The following is a 17,036-nucleotide window of genomic DNA, read 5'->3' on the forward strand; positions in this document are numbered from 1 at the left end:
ACCGCAAAAAAAAAAAAAAAAAAAAGGAATAAGGTTAGTAGTTTCATTTTACCAAGAATTAAGGTGAGATTCAAAAAGGGAATTACTATGCCCACCATCTTAAATTCTATTAAGTAGGAGAACTGTGCTTCCAATCAGATTTAACTGACCATAATTGACGCTCTTACTTCTGTTCCCAAATTCTACATAAGAATGTTTCACTGTAGATGGTGTGGTGCCTGGGAAGGTGATCTCTAGAGCTAGATTCTCTTGGTGAACAACCCCAGGTCTGCCACTTGTTAGCTGTGCAACCTTGAGCAAATTACTTGATCTCTCTGTGTAAATTGTTGAACCACTTCAACAATTTACACAGAGCAGATTATCTGACTGCTCTCTTTTGTAGACAGAGGCTAACAGTACTATATACTTTTCAGGAGTTAATATTATATGTAAAAGCAGTGCCTGGCACATAGGTAGCACTATATAACCTATTAAACTATTACTTTAGTATTACTACAAGTATTTTAAGAAGCAAAAGTACTGAAAAGGAAAAGGCTACCAAAAGGGAAGAGTACAAACACATGGCTGATCCTGTTTCAGTCAACGTAATGAATGTTAGAAGTACATTTTTTTCTCATCTTCTGTGATTTGATTTCCCTTCATAATTCCTTAGTTTCATTATGTAAATGCTTGCGGCAGCATGTAAGAGTAGGGGAGGAAAGCAAAGAATGGGCACAAAAAATAATAATCAAATCCTATTACAGGGGACATACTGGTACAGAAAACAATCAAATGGATCCAATTGCTTTAGGTAGTCCCTGGCAACTAAAAAGAAATGTGTGAATTTATATGGTTTTCTTAGTCTATTATGATACTCGGTATCCCCAAAATAGCTTGTGAGATAGACAGAATGCAGGGAGTAAGCAAGAGCAGTGGCAAGCTTCCCTCTGAGATGTGGAATGCAGGGAAATGGGGAGAGAAAAGAAGAGAAGGAAGGGTGCATGTGGATGACACAGAGGCGGTGTTAAAGGGGGGCCGTGACATTTTCAAAATTTTCTTTATTTCCTTCACAAAATGCTTCCTTGTGTATTAAAAAATTGAAATTACAAAAAAAAAGTCTGAAAACAAAAGTGTCACCCCTGATTAGCAATGACATAAGAAGCAACAGAAAAGCTTTATGCTCAGCTTGAAGTCTTGGGGAATAAGAAAACCTTTCAGGAGCAAAAGCAAACCATAGCAGAAGAAAGGCAGATTAGTGTGACTTCAGAAATGAGTTCCAAGACTACTGAAGCACAGCGGATTAGCTTTATGACGATAGCCATTAGCTCTCCACTGATAGGCAATATTTCTAAAAAGCTACAGTGCACAGAGAAAAAAATGCAAAGGATCTGGGAACAAAGCTCTGCTTTCTCACAAGTTATTAACCTCATTTATACCACTGAGTCACTATCATTATGCTCATTGCCCTGACATGGTTCAGTGCCTTGATATTTCATCAGCAGGGTGCCAATTGTGACGACAGAAAAAGGGAACCCCAGAGGCTTGGCTGCAATTACCTTTGTTATGACCAACTGCATCTCAGATGAAAGTAAAAGTCTAACTATTCTGGGAAAGAATTCCCTAAAAACAATTTCAGAGTCCTTTATCCTGAGGCCAATTCACCAGCTATCTGTTTATAAACTTCTGCAGGTTTCAAGTTCATTTTTTAAACGCAGGTATACACTTTCTTTCTATAGTATCAGCCAACAGAAGTTGTATGTTTGTAAAGTACATGTAGATCTTTCCATTAGTCTCTTTAATGGGAAATAGCTTTTCATGAATTTGAGGCAATTGTCTATCTGGATGATAAGAGGGATTAGAAAGGGTGGAGGAGGTAGCATTATAGCTACTTGAAAACTAAAACAAAGAATAAATTCTCCTTATTTGAAAATTATACTTATAGAATGCATACTATTTGATTACCATGAAAAGAATCCTAAGACCTTGTGCTTCTCACTTTAGGGCTATAATGTGAAGGGGGCTCTACAGAAGTAATCAGGATGTGTCTAATGAAGTAAAATTAATCCTAATTTACTGAGTATCAAAAATGATATTTGATAAAATATTATTTCACTTATTGAACAAAATGTAAGATCATCTTTAAGTACAAACACATCAGCAGCTATTTCCTACAAAATTTAACTTAATGAAAAAAGAGGAGTTTTTCATTCATTAAAAATGCTTGACCAGTCACATATAATACGATTTGTAAGATGTCATTAGTATAGACAATTAACCTTGACATTTGGAAATAACCTTATTTAAAGTTCAAATATTCATAAAACAAGCAAACTTTTGCACTTCAGTCTGAATTAATCTAAATATTTGTATTCATAAAACATATCTGAAATCAGACTACTGAGTAGAAAGTAAATATTGCATCTATATAAGATGTTATAATTTAAAAAGTAATAAGACAAAATTACACATATCTAATCAAAAAGCTACTGTGTGATTAAATGACAATGTGGATGCTTTGGTATATATCAATATCACATGTAATATTAAACATTATTATAAATGCCAATATTTTATTTTAAAAGAGTTCACAATTAATAGGAAAACAATGAAGTTAATGTTTAATGTATTTGAAACAAAAATATAAACTCATTAATTACATTATGCAGAACTTAAAATTGATTTATGATATATATTTAGTATACTGTAAAATTTTAATGTAAATGATTAACCACTGATGACTCTGCTACTTCTTTTGGCTTCAAGCCACTTTGCCCTTTGGTCCTCTGAACAACTGGACCCATTTGGCTTAAGCACTTATTCTGCCAAATTTAGCTCTGCTGTATGGTGATTTTAGGATTATCTTTTCAGGGGTGTTTCTCTGCTCTGACCATCAGATCTACTCAAAGATTCTCCTTCTAAAATAAGAACAGCAAAAATCCTCCTCTTCAGTGAAGGAAGGACCTTAAAATGGGGCAGGAAAATTGGTAAAGTTTAGTCGTAATATGCAAATGAGAGGTTAGTCATGAGAGTCTCAATGATGGGCAGAGGAAGGACAGAATTGGAAGAGGGGAAGGATTGGTGAGAGAGCAAGGGAGATTGAAGAAATCTCTGCGGTACCTAAATTGATGTTACAACAACAACAAACAGTGATATTTTAGCCCTTTAAAGTAGAACAGAGTAATGGAATACTGGAATAACAAAAAGTCCTTAACTAAGTGATTAATAATCATAACTTACAACTAGCTCTATGATAAGTAAGAAAATTAAACTTGGAAAAACTGCAGCTTAAGTTCCCTTAGCTAGTAAAGGTCAAGAAGCTCAGATTTCTTATTCCTAATAGAGTAGAGAAGAATTTGATGGTCGGTCTATTTAGTTAGGGATGCAATGATGGTACCTTGATTTAAGTGTTTTTCTTTAAGGTGTAATTCCCTCAATTTATTAATTCACCTCTGTCTCCTTCAAAAGTTTTTAACCTTCTATCCACATTTCTGCAACTCATTTTTTCATACTGACAGCGAAACTCTTCTGCCAGTGGGATAGATAGTGAATGAATTCTTCCCTGCAGACAGGTTATATTTAATCAGAATGGCCTCTTTGAATGAAAACAGCTTATCAATGAAAAAAGTACTTTCAGGCTAGAGGAGTTTCTGAGATTTCACAAACAATCAAGTATCAAGACTGCCAGTCTTTTGTCAACAGTAAGTGAGCTCAATCAGCTGAAAGTTAAAAAAAAAAAAAAAAAAAAAAAATGCCCTGAGACAATAATTCACAATTGACAATTAAAACTGAGATCCAACAGAGCAACTTTTAAAATTTCCCCATTTGAATTGTGGTTAGATAGTAGTTATAAAGTCATGTGATGTGAAAGACAACTAAGTGACAGGGATGGATTTGGCAAAAGGATATAAATGAGCTATGATGTAATTTCTACAGTAATTTGGATTACATTATTTTAATTAAGAAAATACCCCTGTAGTGTAAAACAAAATAAATCAAATATCAACAATGAAAAATTTTAATAGTAAATTCCCTGAAATTTTTCAGCAGAATGAATAATATCAAAATGCTGTTAACATGTTATATTAGATGTTTTTTTCTTAATTTTGCAGTCACAACCCCTGGTCTTTAAGAGCACTCCTAAATAATTCCAGATGTATTCTACATAATTTATGCAACACTCTTAAGATTTTGATGAGATTTCTAAAGTATCAATATTATGTTTTTAATTAAAGATGTGAATTTGATGACATGGATAAACTTGGAGAGTATTATGCTAAGTGAAATAAGTCAGACAGAGAAAGACAAATACCGTGTGATATCACTTATACATGAACCTTAAAAAATACAACAAACTAGTGAATATAACAAAAAAGAAACACACAGATATAGATAACAAACTAATGGGGAGAGAAAAGGGAGGAGGGACAATATAGAGATATAGGATTCAGAGGTACAAACTATTATGTATAAAATAAGCTACAAGGATATATTGTATAATATAGGGAATATGGCCAATATTTTATAATACCTATAAATGAAGTATAAACTTTAAAAATTGTGAACCACTATACTGTATACCTGTAACATATAGTATTGTACATCAACTATATTTCAATAAAAAGTATAATAATTCTACTGTTAATTATAATACCACATTCAATTTATTGAATATACTTTATATTAGTAACTTGGCACATATTTTCTTATTAATTCATCACAAAATTATCTGATAAAAATAATTTCCTATTTTATAGCTAAAATAAAAACTAAGACTCAGAAATGTTAAGCAAATTGACCAAAGTTACATGATAAGTTTGCAACTCAAACCTATGTACATCTCAAAATTTAATCCCCTCAACCAAAGAGCTCTATGCAGTCTTTAAAATAAAATTTGAATAGAATGGTAAAACAAAGCAACAACTGAACAACTGTCAGATTGCATTAAGTACAGATAAAGGAATACAATGCTAATTCAAAAGAAAGATAAATATGAATGGATTTGGACAGTAGTTCCTGCACAAAGCAAAATTTCAAATTCATTTATTTAGCTACAAATTATTTTTTTTTTTTTTGCGGTACGTGGGCCTCTCACTGTTGCGGCCTCTCCCGTTGCGGAGCACAGGCTCCAGACGCGCAGGCTCAGCGGCCATGGCTCACGGGCCCAGCCGCTCCGCGGCATGTGGGATCTTCCCGGACCGGGGCATGAACCCATGTCCCCTGCATCGGCAGGCGGACTCTCAACCACTGTGCCACCAGGGAAGCCCAGCTACAAATTTTTATTAAACACCCTGTGTACTATTTTTGGCACTCAGGATATACAAGTGAACAAAACACAAAAAAGATCCCTACAACTGGAAAACAGAACATCCATTTACTGAAGTGAGAAGACAGCTTCACATTGCAGTTGGAATAAAGGCTACATTTTCACCATGGCCTCCAAAACCCCAAGGATATGGCCTGGCCTGCCTGTCTTTGCAACCCCAACATCTGACTCTACCTTCATTGCTCCCTCGTTTTCAGCTACAGTACCTTTTCCTGTATCCTCAAAAGCACAATGCTCTTGTCTGTCTTAAGGATCATACCAACTTTCTGTTCCCTCTACCTAGCATATCATTTCTTTTCTTTCTTTTTTTTAGTGTCTTTAAAGATAAAGTGTAGATATTATGTATTCAGAGTGAAATTCTTTTGGAATGGTTTTAATTACAAATTCAATTTATTTAATAAATGTAAGACTATTCTGGTTATCTATGTCTTACTGGGTAAACTTGGTTTGAGTTTTTCAAGTAATTGTCCCATTTAATTTATTGAATTTGTGGATATAAGTTTTTAATATATAATTATCATTTTAATGTCTGTAGGGTCTATTGTAATGTCCTCCCTTCCATTTCTTATATTGGTAATGTATGTCTTCTTTTCTTGATAAGTATTGCTAGGAGTTTATTCATTTTATTCATCTTTTATTTTCTGTTTATAATGCCATTGATTTTTGTTCTTAAGCATTTTTTTTTTCTATTTGTTTTGGTTTTAACTTGCTCTTTTCTCTAGTTTTTTTTTTTTGTTGTTGTTTGTTTGTTTGCTTTAAAGATGTAAGTTTAGTGCATTTATTTGAGCCAAGATGGCTTCACTGGTAAATTCAATCACTTTAGGAAAGAAGGAATACCAATTCATTACACATTCTTCCAGGAAATATCGGAGAAGGAAGTAATCATTGATTCATTTTATAAGGCTTCATTATCTTGATTCTAAAACCAAACAAAGACTATTTTTTAGGGACTTCCCTGGTAGTGCAGTGGTTAAGAAACTGCCTGCCAATGCAGGGGACATGGGTTCCATCTCTGGCCCAGGAAGATCCCATATGCAGCAGAGCAACTAAGCCCGTGTACCACAGCTACTGAGTCTGCACTCTAGAGCCCATGAGCCACAACTACTGATCCCACGTGCTACAACTACCGAAGCCCACATGCCTAGAACCTGTGCTCTGCAACAAGAGAAGCCACCACAATGAGATGTCCGTGCACTGCAACAAAGAGTAGCCCCCGCTCACTGCAACTAGAGAAAACCTGTGCGCAGAAATGAAGACCCAATGCAGCCAAAAATAAATAAACAAATAAATTTATTTTAAAAAAGACACTTTTTTAAAGAGATGTATAAACAGTTATCTATAATGAACAAAATTCTCAAGAAAATATGAGCAAATACAATCCAGCAATATATAAAAAGAGAATTCAACATTGGAAAGTGGAGTTTATCTAAAGAATAAAGTCTTGATCAATACAAAAAAATCAATCAAAATATCAACAGATAAAGAAAATAATCTTAGAATAATTTCACTACATAAAGCCATATATTTTGTTAATATTTATCCATGTATAACCAAAAGTCTAAGTAAATCAGAAATGAGTAAGAGTTTCCTCAGGTTGCGCTTCTAGAAAAAGACAAAACAAAACAAATAAACAAACAAAAAAACAGAGCTTCTGAAAAAAACAGTCTATAGTTAACATGACACTTTTATGCTAAAGACTGAATGGTTTCCCCCTAATTGCAAGAATAACAGTATCCACTCTAACCACTCTTAATCAGCATAGTACTGGAAGTTCTAGGCAGTGCAACAAGGCAAGGAAATAAATAAATAAAAGGCATACAGTTTGGAAAGGAGGAAATAAAAGTGTCTTTAATCACAGACAATGTGATTGTCCATATAGAAACCTCAAAGATTATTAAAATAAAAACATTTTTATTCAACAATTATTTGTGGACTAGCTTCTATGTTTAACACCCTGTTCACCTGGAGTTTTAGCAATTAATCCCCATGCCCATGGAAATTGTATCCAAAAGGAAAGGACAAAAACAAATATCAAGAATATAAGTATTTTTTAAGGAAAATAAGTTGGAGAATATGCATAGGCAGATAATTGGAGGGCAGAGGCAATTCTAAATGTGGTGGTGAAGTGAAGTTCTCATCGAGAGGGTGATATTTGAACATGGAGATGAAAAAGGGAAAGGAGAAAACAGTATACATATTTGAAGGAGGAGCTTCCCATATAGTGGGACTAGAACTTGTAAAGGTACTGAGGTGAGAATAAGCTTTATATATAAATCAGTGGAAGTCCCCAAATTCTATTTCCTATTCTCAGTCAGATGACTGCCCTCAGCTCCCTACTTCATAATCAAACAGGATTATGAGGGACTCCAAATAACTAATACTGCTCATAAGACAGAAAGTGATGAGCACACTGAAAACCAGAGGACTAGGTAGAAGCCCACAATTTTAAGACTAGACCAACTTTAACCCTATTTCCTTGTCTTGTCTCAGAAATGCCTGCAGCCAGGGCTATGTCTCCTAGGCAGGACTGGAGAACTCTTTGTTGAAAGAAATTAAGTTTCAGAGTAAAATCTTTAGAACACTGACATTTAGAGTCCATAATAAAAAGGTGGATTACCATTTTCTCATATTATAGTGTAGTCCACTATAATGTCAATTTTCTCTACTTAGACATGAAGAGCTGTCAATCCATCATCAGTATCTCACTCTTAGTGATGAATGGACCATCAATAAATGCCAGTCATAAAAGTAAAGTCTCCAACTCAAAACACAGTGATCAAACATAGGGGATGGGCTCTACCCCAAATGAAATAAAGGTAATGTATAAAGGAAAAATCTACAAATTATATCTAGGGAAAAGTGAAACAAAATATCATATTTATAAAGCAATATTAGGAATACATGAAAATGACCAATCACTAAAGAATAATGAGAACTTGGGGATTAAAATTTTAATAGCATAAAAACTATTCAACAATAGAATCAGAAAATAATGTATAAAGAATCTGAGAGAATATAAACTAAAATCAAACAAAATGAAAAAAAAAGACAAACTAAGAAATTTAAAGAATCAACTTAGAAGTTTTAATTCATGACAGAGAAGTTTAACAAAGTAAGAACAAATAACAAACAGATAAATTGTTATAAGAGATAATATTTTCAATTTGCCAGTCAAAGAAATCCCCATATACAAAGGTATATTCTACTGTGTACCTAACTGCCCAACACAATGCATAAAATGATACATGGGACATACTCTACCTAAGGAACCTGACCATGAAGTGTAGCAATACAAGGAATAAAGAAACCACCAGAAAGAAAAGTCATATTGCAAATAAAGAGAAATTCAAATTACATCAGGTTTCTCATTAGCAACATGGCTAAAATTTCTGAGGAAAAATAATTTTTAGCTCAAAACTATATGCCAAACCAATTATCAGTCAAGAGTAAGGGTAGAAAGGAAGACATTTTCTCTAAAGTAATATTCCTGATATATATTTACTTTCCATACTTTCTTTGATATGGAGCTACTCTAAAATGTAAAGTCCAGAAAATAGGAAATTCAATGCCAAAAAGAAGCAAAGGATGATCTAGAATTAGGTAAGGAAAATATTAACATAATAGCTGTGCTATCAGCTATAAGAACAGCCAGAACTTATTGTAGCAGGAATAAGGGAGTTTCCAGAAGGAAAAAACAAAAAACGTCTGATTCATTATCTCACATGTTTAGACATCTTTAAAATGACATTGGTAAGTATCTATCATAGCTGACGGAGCATGTAGAAGCAATGAGATTAAAGTACAAAGAAAAGAACAAGTCAAACACAAGCTAGTCACTAATTCCAGAAAAAACAGTAAGTTTTATATCAAAGAAACCCAAATATGCTTTAATATTGGTGCAGAAATAAAAAGTTAAACATATGGTCAATATAATAAAAAACATAGCTGTATATTTAAACAAAAATACTAATATAACTGTACATTGTAATATGTAGGGACTAGAAGTTGAGGGAGTAGTGGTGTAATAAAAATGCACCTTCCTTAACAGGAAGTTGATAACTAGTGTAAAATGTTGTTACATCAAATTACTAATATAGGGTACTGTTGATAAATATGAAAGTAAATACCATGAATAATGTTAATATTTGAAAACGGTTAGCTCTGGTTTGTGAGAGTAGGGGCTAGAGAAGGGTAATGCAAAGTACTGCTAGTTTCACTGTAGACTTTGTTGTACCTCATAAATAGTTTTTAATTTAATTTTTTTACCAATGCTTGCATTTCTTTAACACAATATGACTTAAAGGTCTATGTATAATAAAACAATGAACTGTATTATCCTGAAAGCAGCTCACTGAAATAAAATGAATATTTTAAATGAAAACTTTGAAACCAGAAGTCAAAGGCTTTTGATTGTCAGAAGACAGAAGGGAGGAAAGTGGGGAAAGACAGGCATAAAATGTTTTTAAATATAAAAATGATTGCATATGAATGAAGCTGAGTATTATCTTTACACCCTGCCATAAACATTTCAATTTATATTTCTGTAAGCATTCACATTTTTTGGTAGCAATATTTTGAGTAAGTAGAAAATAGAAACTTCTTCCTCTAAAGCTTCTTTACAAATTTTTCATATTAGTGTCACAATCTTATGCTAAATTACTCAGCATTAGTACCTTCTAAACAACTTTTACAATTTCCCACAAATTACAGTGGGTAGTTTTCTTGAAGAATTACTTTATTAACCTTGAAAAAATCTTAGTGCCTTAGAATAAACTGTGTATGTGTCATCTAATTGGCAAGAGTCTAGTCTAGTAAGCAAATAAACTACAATCAATGAGTAAAGCACACAATAAGTAATCATTACTTGTTTGCTAAATGAACAAATAAATGCATTTTCCATAGCAAATTAAGGAAAGCTCAAAGTGTGAATTGCATTGCATTCTAAGATCCAATTCCAGCATCTTCCTTTGGAAGCTTGGTAATCAGTTCAGCAAGTTATCTTAATCAGGGAGCATGGTTGTGGGGGGAGATAATTGCCAAACCTAGTACAGTGCACCCAGAAGGGGGCCATCTGGCTTTCTCTGGCTGAATAAAGAATTTATGATAACAAAGAAATTTTTGCCAACTTTTCAGAAGGCAAGTTACTTTGGAAGAAAGAATATAAAATCAAATCTTTTATCTACCACTATGTTATATTGGGTTATTAAATAATACAATCAGTTTCTGATTATATTACCTTTTTTATCGTGTGACAAAGATGGCAGAGTAGAATGACCCTGAGCTCATCTCCACCCAGGGGTACACCAAAATTACAACTATTACAGAGCAATTATTGATGAGAATGACCTGAAGACTAGCAGAAAAGACTTCCCACAACTAAAGATATAAGGAGGAAACCACAATGAGATGGATGTCGGGGGGTGGGGGGGTACTATGCAGTCAAGACATACTCCCAGGTCAGTGATCTGAAAATAAGAGGATAATCGTAATTCAGAAGTTCTCCACAAGTGAGAGGTCTGAGCCTCACATCAGACTCTCCAATATAGGGATCCTGTGCCAGAAAGATGAGCCCCAGAACATCTAGTTTTGAAGGGCAGCAGGACTTGCATATGGGAGAGCTGGAGAGCTGTAGGAAACAGAGATGCTGCTCTTACAGGGCAGGACACAAAATCTACATGTTCCAAATCCCAGCAGAGTGGCAATAATTTGAAAGGAACCTGGGTCAGATGGACTTGCTGATCTTGGAGAGCATCTTGGGGAGATAGGACAACTGGGACTTCCCCTAGGGTTATAGACACTGGTAGCAGCTGTTTTAGGGAGTTCATTTCACCATGAGGAAAAGGATGGTAACAATACGATTTTGGAGTCCTCCTTTAGCATATCAGCATCAGGGGCTGATGTGCTCACCAGGGACAGGCACAAGCCCCAGGATCCCCAGAACCACACAGCCAGTCACCGCAGGTTGAAAATCAAACCAGGAGCAGGCTGCAGCCACTACACAAGGCAGGGGCTGGCAACCAACCAGGTTGGAGCCAGCCTCGCCTACAAGCGTGCCCACAGTAGTCGGCCCTGCCATAACAGAGGGCCCATGCAGCCCATTTAGGGGGCTACTATACAGCATATAGCTCTGGTGGCCAGAGGGGAGTGTGCTGGATCCCTCCATAAGGCCACTTCTCCAAGAAATGTATCTGACCTACCTAATGCATAGAGGAAAACCAAAATAAAATTAAACCAAAGCAAAACAAAAGTCAGAGAACTAGGCAAAACAAGGATACAGTAGAATACGTTCTAAATGAAGAAACAAGACAAAACTCCAAAAGAAGAACTAAGCAAAATGGAGAGAAGCAATCTACCTAATAAAGAGTTCAAGGTAATGTTTACAAAGATACTTAATGGACTCAGGAGAAGGATGGATCAACACTGTGAGAAATTTAATAAAGAAAAAACATAAAGAAGAACCAAACAGAGCAGAGGAACACATTAACTGAAATTAAAAAAACAAAACAAAACAAAGAAAATGAAAAAAAAACTACAAGTAATAAACCGTAGATTAGATGATACAGAGGAATCGAACAGCAAACTTGAAGACATAGTACTGGAAATCACCCAATTTAAACAAAACAAAACAAAAAAAGATTTAAAGAAATGAGAGTATAAGAGACCTCTGGGACAACATCAAGTGTAATAACATTTGCATTATAGAGGTCCCAGAAGGGGAAGAGACAGAAAAATGGGGCAGATAATTTATTTGAAAATATAATAACTACAAACTTCCCTAACCCAGGAAAGAAAACAGAAATTCAGATTCATGACTACAGAGAACTCCAAACAAGATGAACACAAAGGGGTTCACACCAAGACACACTATAATTAAAATGGCAAAAATTAAGATAAAAAATCTTAAAAGCAACAAGAGAAAAGCAAACAGTTATATACGAGGGAATATCTATAAGATTCCGAGCTGACCTTTCAGCAGAAACTTTGTAGGCCAGAAAGCAGTGCAAAGATATAGTCAAAGTGATGAAAGGATAAAAGTAAAACTACAAACAAGAATACTCTAATTGAGGGCTTCCCTGATGGCTCAGTGGTTGAGAGTCTGCCTGCTGATGCAGGGGACACGGGTTCGTGCCCCGGTCCGGGAAGATCCCACATGCTGCAGAGTGGCTGGGGCCTGTGAGCCATGGCTGCTGAGCCTGCACGTACGGAGCCTGTGCTCCACAATGGGAGAGGCCACAAAAGTGAGAGGCCCATGTACTGCCAAAAAAAAAAAAAAAAAAAAGAATACTCTAATTGATTTCACAGAAAGATAGGCAAGATGAAAAGGCAGAGGGCTATGTACGAGATGAAGGAACAAGATAAAACCTCAGAAAAACAACTAAATGAAATGGAGATAGGGAATCTTCCAGAAAAAAAATTCAGAATAATGACAGTGAAGATGGTCCAGGACCTTGGAAAAAGAATGGAGGCAAAGATCAATGCCATGCAAGAAATGTTTAACAAAGATCCAGAAGAATTAAAGAACAAACAAACAGAGATGAACAATACAATAAATGAAATGAAAAATACACTAGAAGGAATCAATAGCAGAATAACTGAGGCACAAGAAAGGATAAGTGACCTGGAAGACAGAATGGTAGAATTCACTGCTGTGGAACAGAATAAAGAAAAAAGAATGAAAAGAAATAAAGACAGCCTAAGAGACTTCTGGGACAACATTAAACGCAACAACATTCACATTATAGGGGTCCCAGAAGGAGAAGAGAGAGAGAAAGGACCTGAGAAAATATTTCAAGAGATTATAGTCAAAACCTTCCCTAACATGGGAAAGGAAATAGCCACTCAAGTCCAGGAAGTGCAGAGAGTCCCACACAGGATAAACACAAGGAGAAACAAGCCAAGACACATAGTAATCAAATTGGCAAAAATTAAAGACAAATTAATTGAAAGAAATTAATTGAAAGAAAAATTATTGAAAGCAGCAAGGGAAAAACGACAAATAACATACAAGGGAACTCCCATAAGGTTAACAGCTGATTTCTCAACAGAAACCCTACAAGCCAGAACGGAGTGGCATGATATACTTAAAGTGATGAAAGGGAAGAACCTACAACCAAGATAACTCTACCCAGCAAGGATCTCATTCCGATTCGATGGAGAAATCAAAAGCTTTACAGACAAGCAAAAGCCAAGAGAATTCAGCACCACCAAACCAGCTCTACAACAAATGCTAAAGGAAATTCTCTAAGTGGGAAACACAAGAGAAGAAAAGGACCTACAAAAACAAACCCCCCAAAATTAAGAAAATGGTAATAGGAACATACATATTGATAAATACCTTAAATGTGAATGGATTAAATGCTCCAACTAAAAGACACAGGCTTGCTGAATGGATACAAAAACAAGACCCATATATATGCTGCCTACAAGAGACTCACTTGAGACCTAGGGACACATACAGACTGAAAGTGAGGGGATGGAAAAAGATTCCATGCAATATCCCATGCAAATGGAAATCATAAGAAACCTGGAGTAGCAATTTTCACATCAGACAAAATAGATTTTAAAATAAAGAATGTTACAAGAGACAAGGAAGGACACTACGTAATGATCAAGGGATCAATCCAAGAAGGAGATATAACAATTATAAATATATACGCACCCAACGTAGGAGAACCTCAATATATAAGGCAACTACTAACAGCTATAAAAGAGGAAACTGACAGTAACAGAATAATAGTGGGAGACTGTAACACCTCACTTACACCAATGGACAGATCATCCAAAATGAAAATAAATAAGGAAACAGAAGCTTTAAATGACAAAATAGACAAGATAGATTTAATTGATATTTGTAAGAGATTCCATCCAAAACGAGCAAATTACACTTACTTCTCAAGTGTGCACAGAACATTCTTCAGGATAGATCACATCTTGGGTCACAAATCAAGCCTCAGTAAATATAAGAAAATTGAAATCACATCAAGCATCTTTTCTGACCACAACGCTATGAGATTAGAAATCAGTTACAGGGAAAAAAAGTAAAAAACACAAACACATGGAGGCTAAACAATATGTTACTAAATAACCAAGAGATCACTAAAGAAATCAAAAAGAAAATCAAAGAATACCTAGAGACAAATGACAATGAAAACACGACGATCCAAACCAATGGGATGCAGCAAAAGCAGTTCTGAGAGGGAAGTTTATAGCTATACAAGCCTACCTCAAGAAACAAGAAAATTCTCAAATAAAGAATGTAACATTACACCTGAAAGAACTAGAAAAAGAAGAACAAACAAAACCCAAACTTAGAAGAAAGAAATCATAAAGAACAAAGCAGAAAAAAATGAAATAGAAACAAAGAAAACAATAGCAAAGATCAATAAAACTAAAAGCTGGTTCTTTGAAAAGATTAAAAAAAAACTGATAAACCATTAGCCAGACTCATCAAGAAAAAGTGGGAGAGGACTCAAATCAATAATATTAGAAATGAAAAGGGAGAAGTTACAACAGACACCACAGAAATACAAAGCATCCTAAGAGACTACTACAAGAAACACTATGCCAATAATAGGGACAACCTGGAAGAAATGGACCAATTATTAGAAAGGTATAATCTTCCAAGACTGAACCAGAAAGAAATAGAAAATATGAACAGACCAATCACAAGTAATGAAATTGAAACTGTGAATGAAAATGAAATTGAAATTAAAAATCTTCCAACAAACAAAAGTCCAGGACCAGAAGGCTTCACAAGTGAATTCTATCAAACATTTAGAGAAGAGCTAACACCCATCCTTCTCAAACTGTTCCAAAAAATTGCAGAGGAAGGAAAACTTCCAAACTCATTCTGAGGCCACCATCAACCTGATACCAAAACCATACAAAGATACTACAAAAAAAGAAAATTACTGACCAATATCACTGATGAATATACATGCAAAAATCCTCAACAAAATACTAGCAAGCAGAATCCAACAACACATTAAAAGGACCATACACCATGATCAAGTGGGTTTCATCCCAGAGATGCAAGGATTCTCCAATATACGCAAATCAATCAATGTGATACACCGTATTAACAAACTGAAGAATAAAAACCATATGATCATCTCAACAGATACAGAAAAAGCATGACAAAATTCAACACCCATTTATGATAAAAACTCTCCAGAAAGTGGGCATAGAGGGAACCTACTTCAACATAATAAAGGCCATATATGACAAACCCAGAGCCAACATCATTTTCAATGATGAAAAACTGAAAGCATTTCCTGTAAGATCAGGAAAAAGACATGGATGTTCACTCTCACCACTATTATTCAACATAGTTTTGGAAGTCCTAGCCACAGCAATCAGAGAAGAAAAAGAAGTAAAAGAATACAAATCGGAAAAGAGGAAGTAAAGCTGTCACTGTTTGCAGATGACATGATACTATACATAGATAATCCTAAAGATGCCACCAGAAACTACTAGAGCTAATCAATGTATTTCATAAAGTAGCAGGATACAAAATTAATGCACAGAAATCTCTTGCATTCCTATACACTAATGATGAAAAATTTGAAACAGAAATTAAGGAAACGCTCCCATTTACCACTGCAACAAAAAGAATAAAGTACCTAGGAATAAACCGACCTAGGGAGACAAAAGACTTGTATGCAGAAAACTATAAGACACTGATGAAAGAAATTAGAGATGATACCAACAGATGGAGAGATATACCATGTTCTTGGATTGGAAGAATCAATATTGTGAAAATGACTATACTACCCAAAGCAATCTACAGATGCAATGCCATCCCTATCAAATTACCAATGGCATTTTTTACAGAACTAGAACAAAAAATCTTAAAATTTGTTTGGATACACAAAAGACCCCGAATAGCCAAAGCAGTCTTGAGGGAAAAAAAACAGAGTTGGAGGAATCACACTCCCTGACTTCAGACTACACTACAGAGCTACAGTAATCAAGACAATATGGTACTGGCACAGAAACAGAAATATAGATCGATGAAACAGGATAGAAAGCCCAGAGATAAACCGACGCACCTATGGTCAAGTAATCTATGACAAAGGAGGCAAGGATATACAACGGAGAAAAGACAGTCTCTTCAATAAGTGGTTTTGGGAAAACTGGACAGCTACATGTAAAAGAATGAAATTAGAACACTCCCTAACACCATACACAAAAATAAACTCAAAATGGATTAGACACCTCAATGTAAGACCTGGCACTATAAAACTCTTTGACATAAATCACAGCAATATCTTTTTTGAGCCATCTCCTAGAGTAATGGAAATAAAAACAAAAATAAACAAATGGGACCTAATGAAACTTAAAAGCTTTTGCACAGCAAAGGAAACCAAAAAGAAGACGAAAAGATAACCATCAGAATGGGAGAACATATTTGTAAAGGAATCTTCAGACAAAGGATTAATCTCCAAAATATATAAACAGCTCATGCAGCTCAATATTAAAAAACAAACAACCCAATCCAAAAATGGGCAGAAGACCTAAATAGACATTTCTCCAAAGGAGACATACAGATGGCCAAGAAGCACATGAAAAGCTGCTCAACATCACTAATTATTAGAGAAATGCAAATCAAAACTACAATGAGGTATCACCTCTCACCAGTTAGAATGGGCATCATCAGAAAATCTACAAACAACAAATGCTGGACAGGGTGTGGAGAAAAGGGAACCCTCTTGCTCTGTTGGTGGGAATGTAA

This window comes from Grampus griseus, assembly GCF_964374135.1.
Source record: "Grampus griseus genome assembly, chromosome: 4".
Lineage (NCBI taxonomy): Eukaryota > Metazoa > Chordata > Mammalia > Artiodactyla > Delphinidae > Grampus > Grampus griseus.